A 21,810-nucleotide genomic window follows, 5' to 3' on the forward strand; every position below is an offset into this window, starting at 1 on the left:
AACCCTAACCTTAAACCTAACTCTAAGAATAACGCTAGTCCATCTGTAACCCTAAACTGAACACTTACAATAGCCCTGAACCTAACCCTAAAATAATCCTAATCCTAACCCTAGACCTAATCCTAACCCTACCCCTAACCTTTACCCTAAATAGAACACTAAGTCTAACCCTCAACATGGACCTAAACCTAATTCTTACCCTACACCTAACCCTAATCCTAAACCAAACCCTAACTCTGACTGTAACCCTAATCATAACAGTTACCCTAAACCCTCACCTTAACTGTAAAACTAACCGTAACCCTCACCCTAAATCCTAACCGTATCCCACAACCCTAACCCTAATGCTATCCCTAACCCTATCCCTAACATTAACCTGAAACCCCTGAGCCCTAATGATAAACCTAACCCTAACACAAACCCTAACCCTAACACCAAAGCCTAGCAAAAACCTTAACCCTAACTCTCGCCCTAACTCTAACACTAACCCGAAACCGAATCATGAACCTAACCCTAACCCTAAACCAAACCTAACCATGACCAGAACCGCAAGGCCTAACCGGAACCCTCACCCAAACCCTAACCCTAAACTACACCTCTAACCCCTAACGCCGTATCATAACGATAATCCTAACCCTACCCAACCCTAACCCTAAAACTAACCCTCACCCCAACCACAAAGCCTAACACAACCATGACCCTAACCCTAAACGTAACACTAAACTTAACCCTAACCTTAAATCTAACCCTAACCCTAAACCTGAACACAACCCCTGAACGTAACCCTAACCCTAAACATAACCTTAACACTAACCTGAAAACAAGCCCAAACCTTAGCCATAACCCTAACCCTCACCCTATCTTAAACTTCACCCTATCCCTAACCTAAAACTCACCCTGACTTTAACCCTAACCCTACCCATAAACCTAACCCTCACCTTAACCTTGGCCCACCTGTAACCCGAAACGTAACCCTTACAATAACTCTGACCCTAATCCTCGCCCTAAACCTAATTCTAATTCTAACCCTGACCCTAAGCCTAACCTAACCTTAACCCTCTCTTTAAGCCTACCATAAACTTAAACCTAACCCTAACCCTTAACCCTAACCCTAGCCCTAACCCTAACCTTAACGGTAACACTTACCCAAAACCCTCACCTTCACAGTAAATGTAACTCTAACTCTTACCCTAACCCTAAACATAACCTTAACCTAAACCTAACTGAAACAGTAACCCTTAACCCTAACTCTAATCCTAATCCTTAGCCTAAAACTAACCTTAACCCTAAACCTAACCCTAACCACTGACCCTAACTCTAACCCTAACCCTAAGCCGAACCCTCACCCTTAACCAGAATTTCACCCTAAGCATAACGCTAAGCTAACCTAACTTCATTCAAACCCGAACCCCAAGCAAAACTAACACTAACACTACACGTAACCCTAACCCTAAACCTAACCCTAACCCTGACTCTGACCTGAACCCAAACCCCTAACCCCAACCCTCTCGCTTAACATAAACTTCTCTGTAACCTTAACCCTAAAACTAAACGGAACACTAAATCTCCCCTAACCCTGACCGTACCATAAACGTAACCCTAACTCTAAACTCAAAACTAACCCTGACCCTAACTTTAACTCTAACCCTAATCCTAAGCCTAAAACTTACCCTACACACTCAGCTTAAGTGGAAACCTAGCACTAACCCTCATCTTACCATCTAACACTAACCCGAAACCGAATCATGAATCTAACCCCATCCCTAAACCAAACCTAACCATGACCAGAACCGCAAGGCCTAACCGGAACCCTCACCCAAACCCTAACCCTAAACTACACCTCTAACCCCTAACGCCTTATCATAACGATAATCCTAACCCTACCCAACCCTAACCCTAAAACTCACCCTCACCCCAACCACAAAGCCTAACACAACCATGACCCTAACCCTAAACGTAACACTAAACTTAACCCTAACCTTAAATCTAACCCTAACCCTAAACCTGAACACAACCCCTGAACGTAACCCTAACCCTAAAAATAACCTTAACACTAACTTCAAAACAAGCCCAAAACTTAGCCATAACCCTAACCCTCACCCTATCTTAAACTTCACCCTATCCCTAACCTAAAACTCACCCTGACTTTAACCCTAACCCTACCCATAAACCTAACCCTCACCTTAACCTTGGCCCACCTGTAACCCGAAACCTAACCCTTACAATAACTCTGACCCTAATCCTCGCCCTAAACCGAATTCTAATTCTAACCCTGACCCTAAGCCTAACCTAACCTTAACCCTCTCTTTAAGCCTACCATAAACTTAAACCTAACCCTAACCCTTAACCCTAACCCTAGCCCTAACCCTAACCTTAACGGTAACACTTACCCAAAACCCTCACCTTCACAGTAAATGTAACTCTAACTCTTACCCTAACCCTAAACATGACCTTAACCTAAACCTAACTGAAACAGTAACCCTTAACCCTAACTCTAATCCTAATCCTTAGCCTCAAACTAACCTTAACCCTAAACCTAACCCTAACCACTGACCCTAACTCTAACCCTAACCCTAAGCCGAACCCTCACCCTTAACCAGAATTTCACCCTAAGCATAACGCTAAGGGTACCCTAACTTCATTCAAACCCGAACCCCAAGCAAAACTAACACTAACACTACACGTAACCCTAACCCTAAACCTAACCCTAACCCTGACTCTGACCTGAACCCAAACCCCTAACCCCAACCCTCTCGCTTAACATAAACTTCTCTGCAACCTTAACCCTAAAACTAAACGTAACACTAAATCTCCCCTAACCCTGACCGTACCATAAACGTAACCCTAACTCTAAACTCAAAACTAACCCTGACCCTAACTCTAACTCTAACCCTAATCCTAAGCCTAAAACTTACCCTACACACTCAGCTTAAATGGAAACCTAGCACTAACCCTCATCTTACCATCTAAACCTAACCTCAACCCTTAACCTAACCCTATCTATAAGCTTCACCTAGCCCTAAACCTAAACATGACTTAACCCTAACACTAACCCTAACCCTAAATCTAAACCTAACCTTAACCCTAAACTTAATCCTAACCTAAGCTCTAACCCTAACCCCTAACGCTAACCCTAAGCTCAACCCTCACCCTTCAATTAAACTTGACCCCAGCCGTAGCCCTAACCCTAAACCGAACCCTAAACCTAACCCTAAACCTGACCTAACATTAACCCAAACACCTAACCCTAACCCTAAGCCTAATCCTAAACCTAACCCTAACCTTAACCCAAATGCCTAACCCTAACCGTAACCCTAACCCTCATCCTTAACCTAAACTTCACCCTAAACCTAAGGCTAACCCTAACCCTGAAACTAAAGCTAACCCTTAACTATCCCCTAACTCTTGCCCTGACCCTAAACCTAACGCTAACCCTAGCCCTATCAGTAACACCCTAAAACATCAGCTTAATGTAAACTTAACACTAACCCTCCCATGAACCCCTAACCCTAACCCTACCCCGCATCCTACATCTAACCCAGACCTAAACCTAACCCTTTCTCTAACCCTAAATTAACCCTAACCTTGACTCTACCCTAAACCTAACAATAACTCTAAACCTGACCATAACCATAATCCTAAACCCTAGCACTAACTCTAACTCTAAATCTAACCCTAAGCTAGCCCTACCCTTTACCGTAAACCTAGCCTTAACCCTAACCTTACCCCTACCCAAACCCTAACTCTATACCTAACCCGAACACTAACCTTAACCCTACTCTAACCTTAAGCCTAACCCTGACTATTAACTGAAACTTCACCCTAACCCTAAGCCTAACTCTAACTCTAACCCTAACCATAACAATTACCCTAAACCCTCGCCTTAACTGTAAACCTAACCCTAACCCTCACCCTAATCCTTAACCGTATCCCCAACCCTAAACCTAACGCTATCCCCAAACTTATCCCTAACCCTAACCCTAATACGAACAGTAACCCAAATCTAACCCTAACCCTAATATTAAACCGAAACTTAAACCTACCCTAACCATAAACCTAACCCTAAGACCCTAAACCTAACGTCTAACACCATCTATAATCCTAACCCTTATCATAACCCTCACCCTTAACCTAAACTTCACACTAATCCTAAACCTAACCTAACGCTGACCCTAGACATAACGCCTAACCCTAACCGAACCCTGAACCTATCCTTAACACTAACCTGAACACAAACCCAAACCCTAGCCCTCACCATAAAAATAACCCTCACCCTATCCTGAACTTCATCCAAACACTAACCATAACCTTAACCCTAAACCTAGACCTAACCCAAACCCTAACCTTAAACCTAACTCTAAGAATAACGCTAGTCCATCTGTAACCCTAAACTGAACACTTACAATAGCCCTGAACCTAACCCTAAAATAATCCTAATCCTAACCCTAGACCTAATCCTAACCCTACCCCTAACCTTTACCCTAAATAGAACACTAAGTCTAACCCTCAACATGGACCTAAACCTAATTCTTACCCTACACCTAACCCTAATCCTAAACCAAACCGTATCTCTGACTGTAACCCTAATCATAACAATTACCCTAAACCCTCACCTTAACTGTAAAACTCACGGTAACCCTCACTCTAAATCCTAACTGTATCCCACAACCCTAACCCTAATGCTATCCCTAACATTAACCTGAAACCCCTGAGCCCTAATGATAAACCTAACCCTAACACAAACCCTAACCCTAACACCAAAGCCTAGCAAAAACCTTAACCCTAACTCTCGCCCTAACTCTAACACTAACCCGAAACCGAATCATGAACCTAACCCTAACCCTAAACCAAACCTAACCATGACCAGAACCGCAAGGCCTAACCGGAACCCTCACCCAACCCTAACCCTAAACTACACCTCTAACCCCTAACGACTTATCATAACGATAATCCTAACCCTACCCAACCCTAACCCTAAAACTAACCCTCACCCCAACCACAAAGCCTAACACAACCATGACCCTAACCCTAAACGTAACACTAAACTTAACCCTAACCTTAAATCTAACCCTAAACCTAAACCTGAACACAACCCCTGAACGTAACCCTAACCCTAAACATAACCTTAACACTAACCTGAAAACAAGCCCAAACCTTAGCCATAACCCTAAGCCTCACCCTATCTTAAACTTCACCCTATCCCTAACCTAAAACTCACCCTGACTTTAACCCTAACCCTACCCATAAACCTAACCCTCACCTTAACCTTGGCCCACCTGTAACCCGAAACCTAACCCTTACAATAACTCTGACCCTAATCCTCGCCCTAAACCTAATTCTAATTCTAACCCTGACCCTAAGCCTAACCTAACCTTAACCCTCTCTTTAAGCCTACCATAAACTTAAACCTAACCCCAACCCTTAACCCTAACCCTAGCCCTAACCCTAACCTTAACGGTAACACTTACCCAAAACCCTCACCTTCACAGTAAATGTAACTCTAACTCTTACCCTAACCCTAAACATAACCTTAACCTAAACCTAACTGAAACAGTAACCCTTAACCCTAACTCTAATCCTAATCCTTAGCCTCAAACTAACCTTAACCCTAAACCTAACCCTAACCACTGACCCTAACTCTAACCCTAACCCTAAGCCGAACCCTCACCCTTAACCAGAATTTCACCCTAAGCATAACGCTAAGCTAACCTAACTTCATTCAAACCCGAACCCCAAGCAAAACTAACACTAACACTACACGTAACCCTAACCCTAAACCTAACCCTAACCCTGACTCTGACCTGAACCCAAACCCCTAACCCCAACCCTCTCGCTTAACATAAACTTCTCTGTAACCTTAACCCTAAAACTAAACGTAACACTAAATCTCCCCTAACCCTGACCGTACCATAAACGTAACCCTAACTCTAAACTCAAAACTAACCCTGACCCTAACTCTAACTCTATCCCTAATCCTAAGCCTAAAACTTACCCTACACACTCAGCTTAAGTGGAAACCTAGCACTAACCCTCATCTTACCATCTAAACCTAACCTCAACCCTTAACCTAACCCTATCTATAACCTTCACCTAGCCCTAAACCTAAACATGACTTAACCCTAACACTAACCCTAACCCTAAATCTAAACCTAACCTTAATCCTAAACTTAATCCTAACCTAAGCTCTAACCCTAACCCCTAACGCTAACCCTAAGCTCAACCCTCACCCTTCAATTAAACTTGACCCCAGCCGTAGCCCTAACCCTAAACCGAACCCTAAACCTGACCTAACATTAACCCAAACACCTAACCCTAACCCTAAGCCTAATCCTAAACCTAACCCTAACCTTAACCCAAATGCCTAACCCTAACCGTAACCCTAACCCTCATCCTTAACCTAAACTTCACCCTAAACCTAAGGCTAACCCTAACCCTGAAACTAAAGCTAACCCTTAACTATCCCCTAACTCTTGCCCTGACCCTAAACCTAACGCTAACCCTAGCCCTATCAGTAACACCCTAAAACATCAGCTTAATGTAAACTTAACACTAACCCTCCCATGAACCCCTAACCCTAACCCTACCCCGCATCCTACACCTAACCCAGACCTAAACCTAACCCTTTCTCTAACCCTAAATTAACCCTAATCTTAACTCTACCCTAAACCTAACAATAACTCTAAACCTGACCATAACCATAATCCTAAACCCTAGCACTAACTCTAACTCTAAATCTAACCCTAAGCTAGCCCTACCCTTTACCATAAACCTAGCCTTAACCCTAACCTTACCCCTACCCAAACCCTAACTCTATACCTAACCCGAACACTAACCTTAACCCTCCTCTAACCTTAAGCCTAACCCTGACTATTAACTGAAACTTCACCCTAACCCTAAGCCTAACTCTAACTCTAACCCTAACCATCACAATTACCCTAAACCCTCGCCTTAACTGTAAACCTAACCCTAACCCTCACCCTAATCCTTAACCGTATCCCCAACCCTAAAGCTAACGCTATCCCCAAACTTATCCCTAACCCTAACCCTAATACGAACAGTAACCCAAATCTAACCCTAACCCTAATATTAAACCGAAACTTAAACCTACCCTAACCATAAACCTAACCCTAAGACCCTAAACCTAACATCTAACACCATCTATAATCCTAACCCTTATCATAACCCTCACCCTTAACCTAAACTTCACACTAACCCTAAACCTAACCTAACGCTGACCCTAGACATAACGCCTAACCCTAACCGAACCCTGAACCTATCCTTAACACTAACCTGAACACAAACCCAAACCCTAGCCCTCACCATAAAAATAACCCTCACCCTATCCTGAACTTCATCCAAACACTAACCATAACCTTAACCCTAAACCTAGACCTAACCCAAACCCTAACCTTAAACCTAACTCTAAGAATAACGCTAGTCCATCTGTAACCCTAAACTGAACACTTACAATAGCCCTGAACCTAACCCTAAAATAATCCTGATCCTAACCCTAGACCTAATCCTAACCCTACCCCTAACCTTTACCCTAAATGGAACACTAAGTCTAACCCTCAACATGGACCTAAACCTAATTCTTACCCTACACCTAACCCTAATCCTAAACCAAATCCTAACTCTGACTGTAACCCTAATCATAACAATTACCCTAAACCCTCACCTTAACTGTAAAACTAACCGTAACCCTCACCCTAAATCCTAACTGTATCCCACAACCCTAACCCTAATGCTATCCCTAACCCTATCCCTAACATTAACCTGAAACCCCTGAGCCCTAATGATAAACCTAACCCTAACACAAACCCTAACCCTAACACCAAAGCCTAGCAAAAACCTTAACCCTAACTCTCGCCCTAACTCTAACACTAACCCGAAACCGAATCATGAACCTAACCCTAACCCTAAACCAAACCTAACCATGACCAGAACCGCAAGGCCTAACCGGAACCCTCACCCAAACCCTAACCCTAAACTACACCTCTGACCCCTAACGCCTTATCATAACGATAATCCTAACCCTACCCAACCCTAACCCTAAAACTAACCCTCACCGCAACCACAAAGCCTAACACAACCATGACCCTAACCCTAAACGTAACACTAAACTTAACCCTAACCTTAAATCTAACCCTAACCCTAAACCTGAACACAACCCCTGAACGTAACCCTAACCCTAAACATAACCTTAACACTAACCTGAAAACAAGCCCAAACCTTAGCCATAACCCTAAGCCTCACCCTATCTTAAACTTCACCCTATCCCTAACCTAAAACTCACCCTGACTTTAACCCTAACCCTCCCCATAAACCTAACCTCACCTTAACCTTGGCCCACCTGTAACCCGAAACCTAACCCTTACAATAACTCTGACCCTAATCCTCGCCCTAAACCGAATTCTAATTCTAACCCTGACCCTAAGCCTAACCTAACCTTAACCCTCTCTTTAAGCCTACCATAAACTTAAACCTAACCCTAACCCTTAACCCTAACCCTAGCCCTAACCCTAACCTTAACGGTAACACTTACCCAAAACCCTCACCTTAACAGTAAATGTAACTCTAACTCTTACCCTAACCCTAAACATAACCTTAACCTAAACCTAACTGAAACAGTAACCCTTAACCCTAACTCTAATCCTAATCCTTAGCCTAAAACTAACCTTAACCCTAAACCTAACCCTAACCACTGACCCTAACTCTAACCTTAACCCTAAGCCGAACCCTCACCCTTAACCAGAATTTCACCCTAAGCATAACGCTAAGCGTACCCTAACTTCATTCAAACCCGAACCCCAAGCAAAACTAACACTAACACTACACGTAACCTTAACCCTAAACCTAACCCTAACCCTGACTCTAACCTGAACCCAAACCCCTAACCCCAACCCTCTCGCTTAACATAAACTTCTCTGTAACCTTAACCCTAAAACTAAACGTAACACTAAATCTCCCCTAACCCTGACCGTACCATAAACGTAACCCTAACTCTAAACTCAAAACTAACCCTGACCCTAACTCTAACTCTAACCCTAATCCTAAGCCTAAAACTTACCCTACACACTCAGCTTAAGTGGAAACCTAGCACTAACCATCATCTTACCATCTAAACCTAACCTCAACCCTTAACCTAACCCTATCTATAACCTTCACCTAGCCCTAAACCTAAACATGACTTAACCCTAACACTAACCCTAACCCTAAATCTAAACCTAACCTTAACCCTAAACTTAATCCTAACCTAAGCTCTAACCCTAACCCCTAACGCTAACCCTAAGCTCAACCCTCACCCTTCAATTAAACTTGACCCCAGCCGTAGCCCTAACCCTAAACCGAACCCTAAACCTAACCCTAAACCTGACCTAACATTAACCCAAACACCTAACCCTAACCCTAAGCCTAATCCTAAACCTAACCCTAACCTTAACCCAAATGCCTAACCCTAACCGTAACCCTAACCCTCATCCTTAACCTAAACTTCACCCTAAACCTAAGGCTAACCCTAACCCTGAAACTTAAAGCTAACCCTTAACTATCCCCTAACTCTAGCCCCGACCCTAAAACTAATGCTAACCCTAGCCCTAACAGTAACACCCTAAAACATCAGCTTAATGTAAACTTAACACTAACCCTCCCATGAACCCCTAACCCTAACCCTACCCCGCATCCTACATCTAACCCAGACCTAAACCTAACCCTTTCTCTAACCCTAAATTAACCCTAACCTTGACTCTACCCTAAACCTAACAATAACTCTAAACCTGACCATAACCATAATCCTAAACCCTAGCACTAACTCTAACTCTAAATCTAACCCTAAGCTAGCCCTACCCTTTACCGTAAACCTAGCCTTAACCCTAACCTTACCCCTACCCAAACCCTAACTCTATACCTAACCCGAACACTAACCTTAACCCTACTCTAACCTTAAGCCTAACCCTGACTATTAACTGAAACTTCACCCTAACCCTAAGCCTAACTCTAACTCTAACCCTAACCATAACAATTACCCTAAACCCTCGCCTTAACTGTAAACCTAACCCTAACCCTCACCCTAATCCTTAACCGTATCCCCAACCCTAAACCTAACGCTATCCCCAAACTTATCCCTAACCCTAACCCTAATACGAACAGTAACCCAAATCTAACCCTAACCCTAATATTAAACCGAAACTTAAACCTACCCTAACCATAAACCTAACCCTAAGACCCTAAACCTAACGTCTAACACCATCTATAATCCTAACCCTTATCATAACCCTCACCCTTAACCTAAACTTCACACTAATCCTAAACCTAACCTAACGCTGACCCTAGACATAACGCCTAACCCTAACCGAACCCTGAACCTATCCTTAACACTAACCTGAACACAAACCCAAACCCTAGCCCTCACCATAAAAATAACCCTCACCCTATCCTGAACTTCATCCAAACACTAACCATAACCTTAACCCTAAACCTAGACCTAACCCAAACCCTAACCTTAAACCTAACTCTAAGAATAACGCTAGTCCATCTGTAACCCTAAACTGAACACTTACAATAGCCCTGAACCTAACCCTAAAATAATCCTAATCCTAACCCTAGACCTAATCCTAACCCTACCCCTAACCTTTACCCTAAATAGAACACTAAGTCTAACCCTCAACATGGACCTAAACCTAATTCTTACCCTACACCTAACCCTAATCCTAAACCAAACCGTATCTCTGACTGTAACCCTAATCATAACAATTACCCTAAACCCTCACCTTAACTGTAAAACTCACGGTAACCCTCACTCTAAATCCTAACTGTATCCCACAACCCTAACCCTAATGCTATCCCTAACATTAACCTGAAACCCCTGAGCCCTAATGATAAACCTAACCCTAACACAAACCCTAACCCTAACACCAAAGCCTAGCAAAAACCTTAACCCTAACTCTCGCCCTAACTCTAACACTAACCCGAAACCGAATCATGAACCTAACCCTAACCCTAAACCAAACCTAACCATGACCAGAACCGCAAGGCCTAACCGGAACCCTCACCCAACCCTAACCCTAAACTACACCTCTAACCCCTAACGACTTATCATAACGATAATCCTAACCCTACCCAACCCTAACCCTAAAACTAACCCTCACCCCAACCACAAAGCCTAACACAACCATGACCCTAACCCTAAACGTAACACTAAACTTAACCCTAACCTTAAATCTAACCCTAAACCTAAACCTGAACACAACCCCTGAACGTAACCCTAACCCTAAACATAACCTTAACACTAACCTGAAAACAAGCCCAAACCTTAGCCATAACCCTAAGCCTCACCCTATCTTAAACTTCACCCTATCCCTAACCTAAAACTCACCCTGACTTTAACCCTAACCCTACCCATAAACCTAACCCTCACCTTAACCTTGGCCCACCTGTAACCCGAAACCTAACCCTTACAATAACTCTGACCCTAATCCTCGCCCTAAACCTAATTCTAATTCTAACCCTGACCCTAAGCCTAACCTAACCTTAACCCTCTCTTTAAGCCTACCATAAACTTAAACCTAACCCCAACCCTTAACCCTAACCCTAGCCCTAACCCTAACCTTAACGGTAACACTTACCCAAAACCCTCACCTTCACAGTAAATGTAACTCTAACTCTTACCCTAACCCTAAACATAACCTTAACCTAAACCTAACTGAAACAGTAACCCTTAACCCTAACTCTAATCCTAATCCTTAGCCTCAAACTAACCTTAACCCTAAACCTAACCCTAACCACTGACCCTAACTCTAACCCTAACCCTAAGCCGAACCCTCACCCTTAACCAGAATTTCACCCTAAGCATAACGCTAAGCTAACCTAACTTCATTCAAACCCGAACCCCAAGCAAAACTAACACTAACACTACACGTAACCCTAACCCTAAACCTAACCCTAACCCTGACTCTGACCTGAACCCAAACCCCTAACCCCAACCCTCTCGCTTAACATAAACTTCTCTGTAACCTTAACCCTAAAACTAAACGTAACACTAAATCTCCCCTAACCCTGACCGTACCATAAACGTAACCCTAACTCTAAACTCAAAACTAACCCTGACCCTAACTCTAACTCTATCCCTAATCCTAAGCCTAAAACTTACCCTACACACTCAGCTTAAGTGGAAACCTAGCACTAACCCTCATCTTACCATCTAAACCTAACCTCAACCCTTAACCTAACCCTATCTATAACCTTCACCTAGCCCTAAACCTAAACATGACTTAACCCTAACACTAACCCTAACCCTAAATCTAAACCTAACCTTAATCCTAAACTTAATCCTAACCTAAGCTCTAACCCTAACCCCTAACGCTAACCCTAAGCTCAACCCTCACCCTTCAATTAAACTTGACCCCAGCCGTAGCCCTAACCCTAAACCGAACCCTAAACCTGACCTAACATTAACCCAAACACCTAACCCTAACCCTAAGCCTAATCCTAAACCTAACCCTAACCTTAACCCAAATGCCTAACCCTAACCGTAACCCTAACCCTCATCCTTAACCTAAACTTCACCCTAAACCTAAGGCTAACCCTAACCCTGAAACTAAAGCTAACCCTTAACTATCCCCTAACTCTTGCCCTGACCCTAAACCTAACGCTAACCCTAGCCCTAACAGTAACACCCTAAAACATCAGCTTAATGTAAACTTAACACTAACCCTCCCATGAACCCCTAACCCTAACCCTACCCCGCATCCTACACCTAACCCAGACCTAAACCTAACCCTTTCTCTAACCCTAAATTAACCCTAATCTTAACTCTACCCTAAACCTAACAATAACTCTAAACCTGACCATAACCATAATCCTAAACCCTAGCACTAACTCTAACTCTAAATCTAACCCTAAGCTAGCCCTACCCTTTACCATAAACCTAGCCTTAACCCTAACCTTACCCCTACCCAAACCCTAACTCTATACCTAACCCGAACACTAACCTTAACCCTCCTCTAACCTTAAGCCTAACCCTGACTATTAACTGAAACTTCACCCTAACCCTAAGCCTAACTCTAACTCTAACCCTAACCATCACAATTACCCTAAACCCTCGCCTTAACTGTAAACCTAACCCTAACCCTCACCCTAATCCTTAACCGTATCCCCAACCCTAAAGCTAACGCTATCCCCAAACTTATCCCTAACCCTAACCCTAATACGAACAGTAACCCAAATCTAACCCTAACCCTAATATTAAACCGAAACTTAAACCTACCCTAACCATAAACCTAACCCTAAGACCCTAAACCTAACATCTAACACCATCTATAATCCTAACCCTTATCATAACCCTCACCCTTAACCTAAACTTCACACTAACCCTAAACCTAACCTAACGCTGACCCTAGACATAACGCCTAACCCTAACCGAACCCTGAACCTATCCTTAACACTAACCTGAACACAAACCCAAACCCTAGCCCTCACCATAAAAATAACCCTCACCCTATCCTGAACTTCATCCAAACACTAACCATAACCTTAACCCTAAACCTAGACCTAACCCAAACCCTAACCTTAAACCTAACTCTAAGAATAACGCTAGTCCATCTGTAACCCTAAACTGAACACTTACAATAGCCCTGAACCTAACCCTAAAATAATCCTGATCCTAACCCTAGACCTAATCCTAACCCTACCCCTAACCTTTACCCTAAATGGAACACTAAGTCTAACCCTCAACATGGACCTAAACCTAATTCTTACCCTACACCTAACCCTAATCCTAAACCAAACCCTAACTCTGACTGTAACCCTAATCATAACAATTACCCTAAACCCTCACCTTAACTGTAAAACTAACCGTAACCCTCACCCTAAATCCTAACTGTATCCCACAACCCTAACCCTAATGCTATCCCTAACCCTATCCCTAACATTAACCTGAAACCCCTGAGCCCTAATGATAAACCTAACCCTAACACAAACCCTAACCCTAACACCAAAGCCTAGCAAAAACCTTAACCCTAACTCTCGCCCTAACTCTAACACTAACCCGAAACCGAATCATGAACCTAACCCTAACCCTAAACCAAACCTAACCATGACCAGAACCGCAAGGCCTAACCGGAACCCTCACCCAAACCCTAACCCTAAACTACACCTCTGACCCCTAACGCCTTATCATAACGATAATCCTAACCCTACTCAACCCTAACCCTAAAACTAACCCTCACCGCAACCACAAAGCCTAACACAACCATGACCCTAACCCTAAACGTAACACTAAACTTAACCCTAACCTTAAATCTAACCCTAACCCTAAACCTGAACACAACCCCTGAACGTAACCCTAACCCTAAACATAACCTTAACACTAACCTGAAAACAAGCCCAAACCTTAGCCATAACCCTAACCCTCACCCTATCTTAAACTTCACCCTATCCCTAACCTAAAACTCACCCTGACTTTAACCCTAACCCTCCCCATAAACCTAACCTCACCTTAACCTTGGCCCACCTGTAACCCGAAACCTAACCCTTACAATAACTCTGACCCTAATCCTCGCCCTAAACCGAATTCTAATTCTAACCCTGACCCTAAGCCTAACCTAACCTTAACCCTCTCTTTAAGCCTACCATAAACTTAAACCTAACCCTAACCCTTAACCCTAACCCTAGCCCTAACCCTAACCTTAACGGTAACACTTACCCAAAACCCTCACCTTAACAGTAAATGTAACTCTAACTCTTACCCTAACCCTAAACATAACCTTAACCTAAACCTAACTGAAACAGTAACCCTTAACCCTAACTCTAATCCTAATCCTTAGCCTAAAACTAACCTTAACCCTAAACCTAACCCTAACCACTGACCCTAACTCTAACCTTAACCCTAAGCCGAACCCTCACCCTTAACCAGAATTTCACCCTAAGCATAACGCTAAGCGTACCCTAACTTCATTCAAACCCGAACCCCAAGCAAAACTAACACTAACACTACACGTAACCTTAACCCTAAACCTAACCCTAACCCTGACTCTAACCTGAACCCAAACCCCTAACCCCAACCCTCTCGCTTAACATAAACTTCTCTGTAACCTTAACCCTAAAACTAAACGTAACACTAAATCTCCCCTAACCCTGACCGTACCATAAACGTAACCCTAACTCTAAACTCAAAACTAACCCTGACCCTAACTCTAACTCTAACCCTAATCCTAAGCCTAAAACTTACCCTACACACTCAGCTTAAGTGGAAACCTAGCACTAACCATCATCTTACCATCTAAACCTAACCTCAACCCTTAACCTAACCCTATCTATAACCTTCACCTAGCCCTAAACCTAAACATGACTTAACCCTAACACTAACCCTAACCCTAAATCTAAACCTAACCTTAACCCTAAACTTAATCCTAACCTAAGCTCTAACCCTAACCCCTAACGCTAACCCTAAGCTCAACCCTCACCCTTCAATTAAACTTGACCCCAGCCGTAGCCCTAACCCTAAACCGAACCCTAAACCTAAACCTAAACCTGACCTAACATTAACCCAAACACCTAACCCTAACCCTAAGCCTAATCCTAAACCTAACCCTAACCTTAACCCAAATGCCTAACCCTAACCGTAACCCTAACCCTCATCCTTAACCTAAACTTCACCCTAAACCTAAGGCTAACCCTAACCCTGAAACTTAAAGCTAACCCTTAACTATCCCCTAACTCTAGCCCCGACCCTAAAACTAATGCTAACCCTAGCCCTAACAGTAACACCCTAAAACATCAGCTTAATGTAAACTTAACACTAACCCTCCCATGAACCCCTAACCCTAACCCTACCCCGCATCCTACACCTAACCCAGACCTAAACCTAACCCTTTCTCTAACCCTAAATTAACCCTAACCTTAACTCTACCCTAAACCTAACAATAACTCTAAACCTGACCATAACCATAATCCTAAACCCTAGCACTAACTCTAACTCTAAATCTAACCCTAAGCTAGCCCTACCCTTTACCGTAAACCTAGCCTTAACCCTAACCTTACCCCTACCCAAACCCTAACTCTATACCTAACCCAAACACTAAACTTAACCCTACTCTAACCTTAAGCCTAACCCTGACTATTAACTGAAACTTCACCCTAACCCTAAGCCTAACTCTAACTCTAACCCTAACCATAACAATTACCCTAAACCCTCGCCTTAACTGTAAACCTAACCCTAACCCTCACCCTAATCCTTAACCGTATCCCCAACCCTAAAGCTAACGCTATCCCCAAACTTATCCCTAACCCTAACCCTAATACGAACAGTAACCCAAATCTAACCCTAACCCTAATATTAAACCGAAACTTAAACCTACCCTAACCATAAACCTAACCCTAAGACCCTAAACCTAACGTCTAACACCATCTATAATCCTAACCCTTATCATAACCCTCACCCTTAACCTAAACTTCACACTAACCCTAAACCTAACCTAACGCTGACCCTAGACATAACACCTAACCCTAACCGAACCCTATACCTATCCTTAGCACTAACCTGAACACAAACCCAAACCCTAGCCCTCACCATAGAAATAACCCTCACCCTACCCTGAACTTCATCCAAACACTAGCCATAACCTTAACCCTAAACCTAAAGCTAACCCAAACCGTAACCTTAAACCTAACTCTTACAGTAACGCTAGTCCATCTGTAACCCTAAACTGAACACTTACAATAGCCCTGAACGTAACCCTAAACTTAATCCTAATCCTAAACCTAGACCTAATCCTAACCCTAACTCTAACCTTGACCCTAAATAGAACACTAAGTCTAACCCTCAACTTGGACCTAAACCTAAATCTTACCCTACACCTAACCCTAACCCTAACGCTAAACCTAACCCTAACTCTAAGACTAACCCTAATCGTAACACTTACCCTAATCCCTCACCTTAACTGTAAAACTAACCGTAACCCTCACCCTAACCCCTAACCGTATCCCACAACGCTAACCCTAATGCTATCCCTAACCCTAACCCTAACACTAACCTGAAACCCCTGAGCCCTAACGATAACCCTAAGCCTAACCCAAACCCTAACACCAAAGCGAAAGACTAGCAAAAACCTTAACACTAACTCTCACCCTAACTCTAACACTAACCCAAAACCTAATCATGAACCTAACCCTAACCCTAAACCAAACCTAACCATGACCAGAACCACAAGGTCTAACCGGTACCCTCACCCAAAACCTAACCCTAAACTACACCTCTAACTCTAACACCTTACCATAACCATAATCCAAACCCTACCCAACCCTAACCCTAAACCTAACCTTCACCCCAACCACAACGCCTAACACAATCATGACCCTTACACTAACCGTAACACTAAACTTAACCCTAACCTTAAATCTAACCCTAACCCTAAAACTAAACACAACCCATGAACTTAACCCTAACCCTGAACATAACCTTAACGCTAACCTGAACACAAGCCCAAACCTTAGCCATAACCCTAACCCTCACCCTATCTTAAACTTCACCCTATCCCTAACCTAAAACTCGCCCTGACTTTAACCCTAACCCTACCCCTAAACCTAACCCTCACCTTAACCTTGGCCCACCTGTAACCCGAAACCTAACCCTTACAATAACTCTGACCCTAATCCTCACCCTAAACCTAATTCTAATCCTAACCCTAACCTAACCTTAACCCTAGCTTTAAACCTACCATAATCTTAAACCTAACCCTAACCCTTAACCCTAACTGTAACCCTAACCCTAGCCCTAACCCTAATCTTAACTGTAACACTTACCCAAAACCCTCATCTTAACTGTAAATGTAACTCTAACTCTTACCCTAACCTTAAACTTAACCCTAATTATAACCCTAACCTAAACCTAACTGAAATGCTAACCCTTAACCATAACTCTAACCCTAATCCTTAGCCTAAACCTAACCTTAACCCTAAACCTAACCGTAAGCACTGACCCTAACTCTAACCCTAAACCTAAGCCGAACCCTCACCCTTAACCAAAATTTCACCCTAAGCATAACGCTAAGCCTACCCTAACTTCATTCAAACCCTAACCCTAAGCAAAACTAACACTACACGTAACCCTAACCCTAAACCTAACCCTAACCCTGAGTCGAACCTGAACCCAAACCCCTAACCCTAACCCTCTCGCAGAACATAAATTCACTATAACCCTAAACACTAAATCTCCGCAACCCTGACCCTAATCATAAACATAATCCTAACACTAAACTTAAACCTAACCCTGACTCTAACTCCAACTCTAACCCTAAAACTTACCCTACACACTCAGTTTGAATGGAAACCTAACACTATCCCTCACCCTAACATCTAAACCTAACCCCAACCCTGAACCCAACCCTATCTCTAACTAAAAACTAGTCCTAAACCTAACTATGACTTAACCCTAACACTTACCCTAACTCTAAACCTAACCTTAACCCTAAACTTAATCCTAACCTTAACCCTAACCCTAACCCCTAACACTAACCCTAAGCTCAACACTCACCCTTAACTTAAACTTCACCCTAACCCTAATAAACCTGACCCTAACATTAACCCAAACACTTAACGCTAAACCTAACACTAAGCCTAACCCTAAACGTAACCCTAACCTTAACCTAAACACCAAAGCCTGATCCTAACCCTCATCCTTAACCTAAACTTCACCCTAAACCTAAGCCTAACCCTAACCCTAAAATTACACCTAACCCTAAACTATCCCCTAACTCTCGCCCTAACCCTAACCCTAACCCTAACCCTAACTCTAACCCTAACCCTGGCAGTAACACCCTAAAACATCAGCTTAACTGTAAATGTAACACTAACCCTCACACGAACCCCTAACACTTTCCCTAACCCTAACCCTATCACTCATCCTAACCCTAACCCTGACCTAAACTTAATCCTTACCCTAACCCTAAACTTAACTCTACCCTAACCCTAACCCTAAACCTAACAATAACTCTAAACCGGACCCTAACCCTAACCCTAAACCCTAGATCTAACTCTAACTCTAAACCTAACCCTAACCCTAACCTGGCCCCACCCTTTACAGTAAAGCTAGCCTTAACCCTAACCTTACACCTACCCTAACCCTAAACCTAACCCTTACAATATCAATAACCCCTAGCAGGGTCCTGCCTAGTCTCTCCCACCTCATCACTCCTTACAAAGAGCCCTGCTTTGTCTCTCCCACATCCTCACTCCCTAAGCAGGGCCCTGCCTGTCCTCTCCCACCTCCTCACTCTCTATGTAGGACTCTGCCTTGTTCTCCCACCTCTTCACTCCCTACACAGGGCCCTGGCTAGTGTCTCCCATCTTCTCACTCCATACACAGGTTTCTGCCTGTTCTTTCCCACTTCCTCACTTCCTACACAGGGCCCTGCCTGATCTCTCCTACCTCCTCACTCCCTGCACAGGGCCCTGCCTGGTCTCTCCCACATCCTTACTTCATACAAAGGGACTTGCCTGATCTCTGGCCAACTCACTCCCTGCACAGAGCCCTGCCTGGTCTCTCCCAACTCCTCACTCCCTATTCAGGTCTCTGAATGGTTCTCCCACCTCTTCACTCCCTACAAAGGGCCCTGCCTGCTGTCTTCCATCTTCTCACTCCCTACACAAGTTTCTGCCTATTCTCTCTCACCCCCTCACTTGCTAAACACAGTCCTGCCTGTTCTTTCCCACCTCCTGACTCAGTACACAGGTCTCTGCCTGGTCTCTTCCAACTCCTCACTCCCTAGACAGGACCCTGCCTGGTCTCTGCCACCTCCTCACTCCCTACACAGGTCTCTGACTGCTCCCTGCCACCTCCTCACTCCCTACCCAGGGCCCTGCCTGGTATCTCCCACCTCCTCACTCCCTACACAGGGCTCTGTCTTTTCTCTCCCACCTCCTCAGTCCCTACACAGGTATCTGGGTGGTCTCTCCCACCTCCTCACTCCCTAAACAGGACCCTGCCTGGTCTCTCCACCACCTTACTCCCTACACAGGAGTCTGGCTAGTCTCTCCTACATCCTCAGTCTTTATACAGCATCCTACCTGGTCTCTCTCACCTCCTCACTCCCTGTGCAGGTCTCTGCCTGGTCTCTCCCACCTCCTCACTCCCTACACAGGGCCCTGCCTGGTCTCTCCTAATGCCTAACTCCCTACACAGGTCCCTGACTGGCCTCTCTCACCTCCTCACTCCCTATACAGGGCCCTGCCTGGCCTCTCCCACATCTTCAATTCACACAGGGCCCTGCCTCCTCTCTCTCACATCCTGACTGCACACACAGGGCCCTAACTGGTCCCTCCCACCTTCTCCATCCCTACACAGGTCTCTGCATGGTTTCTCCCACCTCCTCATTCCCTTAAAGGGTCTCTGCCTGTTCTCTCCCACCTCTTCAATCCCTAGACAGGGCCCTGCCTATTCTCTCCCACTTCCTCACTCCCTACTCAGGGCCCTGCCTGGTATTTCTAACCTCCTCAGGCCCTACACAGTGCCCTGCCTGGTCTCTCCCACATCCTCACTCCCTACACAGGACTCTGCCTGGTCTCTCCCAACACCTCACTCCCTACAAAGGGCCCTGCCTGGAATCTCCCACCTCCTCACACCCTACCCAGGGTCCTGCCTAGTCAATCCCACCTCCTCACTCCCTACGCAGGGCTCTGCCTGTCCTCACCCACCTTCTCACTCCCTATGCAGGACTCTGCCTGGTTCTCCACCTCTTCGCTCCCTACACAGGGCCTTGCCTGGTCTCTCCTACCTCCTCACTCCCTACACAGTTCTCTGCCTGTTCTCTCCCATTCCTCAATCCCTACACAGGTCTCTGGGTGGTCTTTCCCACCTCCTTACTACATACACAGGTGTTAGCCTGTTCTCTCCCTCCTCCTCACTCCCTACACAGGGCCCTGATGTTCTCTCGCACCTGCTCACTCCCTAAACAAGCCACTGCCTGGTCTCTCCACCTCCTTACTCCCTCCACAGGGCCCTGCCTGGTCTCTCCCACCTCCTCACTCCCTACACAGGGCCATGCCTGGCCTCTCCCACCTCCTCACTCCCTACACAGGACTCTGCCTGGTCTCTATCACCCCCTCACTCCCTACACAGGGTCCTGCCTTACCTCTCCGGCCTCCTCAGTCCCTGCACTGTGTTTCTGGCTGTTATCTCCCTTCTTCTCACTCCCTACACAGGGCTGTGCTTGTTCTCTCCCATCTCCTCACTCCCTATACAGGGCCCTGCCTGGTGTATCCCATCTGCTCACTCCCTGCACAGGGCCCTGATGATCTCTCCTACATCCTCACTCCCTACACAGGGCCCTGCCTGGCATCTCCACCTTCTTACTCCCTACACACAGCCCTGCCTGGTCTCTCCCACATCCTCACTCTGTACACAGGGTCCTACCTGGTCTCTCCCACCTCCTCACTCCCTACACAGGGCCCTGCCTGGTCTCTCCTAACACCTCACTCTCTACACAGGGCTCTGCCTGGCTTCTCCAACCTCCCCACTCCCTACACATGGCCCTGCCTGGTCTCTCCACCTTCTGAATCCCTACACAGGTCTCTGCCTCTTCTCTCCAAGATACTCACTCCCTACACAAGGCCCTGCCAGGTCTCTCCCACCTCCTCAATCCCTTCACAGGGCTCTGCCTTGTCTCTCCCACCTGCTCCCTCCCTATACAGCTCCCTGCATGGTCTCTCCCACCTCCTCAATTCCTGCCCAGGGCTCTACCTGATCTCTCCCGCTTCTTGACTCCCTACTCAGGTATCTGGGTGGTCTCTCTCAACTCCTCACTCTGTATACAGGGC

Source organism: Loxodonta africana, chromosome 18 (assembly GCF_030014295.1).
Source record: "Loxodonta africana isolate mLoxAfr1 chromosome 18, mLoxAfr1.hap2, whole genome shotgun sequence".
Classification (NCBI taxonomy): domain Eukaryota; kingdom Metazoa; phylum Chordata; class Mammalia; order Proboscidea; family Elephantidae; genus Loxodonta; species Loxodonta africana.